General features: G+C 55.1%; 1 protein-coding gene across 1 annotated transcript in view; it reads right to left on the minus strand.

Moving 5' to 3' along the window:
- Window positions 1-385, minus strand: part of LAMP2 (lysosomal associated membrane protein 2) — a 28,938-nt gene that overhangs the window by 28,276 nt on the left and 277 nt on the right. The window lies entirely within an intron of this gene.

The following is a 385-nucleotide window of genomic DNA, read 5'->3' on the forward strand; positions in this document are numbered from 1 at the left end:
TCGGGCCACCTGAGGTCCCCATCCCTCAAAACTCCAGCTCCCAAACTCAAATCCAGCATCATTTCTCGTCTCTTTAATCACCCTTCCTCCACAGCCTCAAATTCCTACCCGCAAACCGCCCCCAGCCCTCTCATTGCCCCTCAGAGTCTACTGTCACATCTGCCCCTACCCCTTCAACCCTTCCCCCAAGTTTCTCCACGCAGGCGATGGTCTCTTCCCTCCCCAATTTTCGCTCTCGCCCCTAAGATCCTAAGAAACCAGGACTCTCCTGATTGTCGGCCACCGCAGAATCGCATGTACCTACACTCACTCCTCAGTATCTTCCCCAAGTTACTCTTTCTACCCGGATGTGCTCCACTCCTCCCTCTTCCCCACCTGCTCCCAT

The sequence above is a fragment of the Crocuta crocuta genome, unplaced genomic scaffold (assembly GCF_008692635.1).
Source record: "Crocuta crocuta isolate KB4526 unplaced genomic scaffold, BGI_CrCroc_1.0 scaffold1156, whole genome shotgun sequence".
In the NCBI taxonomy this organism is placed as follows: Eukaryota; Metazoa; Chordata; class Mammalia; order Carnivora; family Hyaenidae; genus Crocuta; species Crocuta crocuta.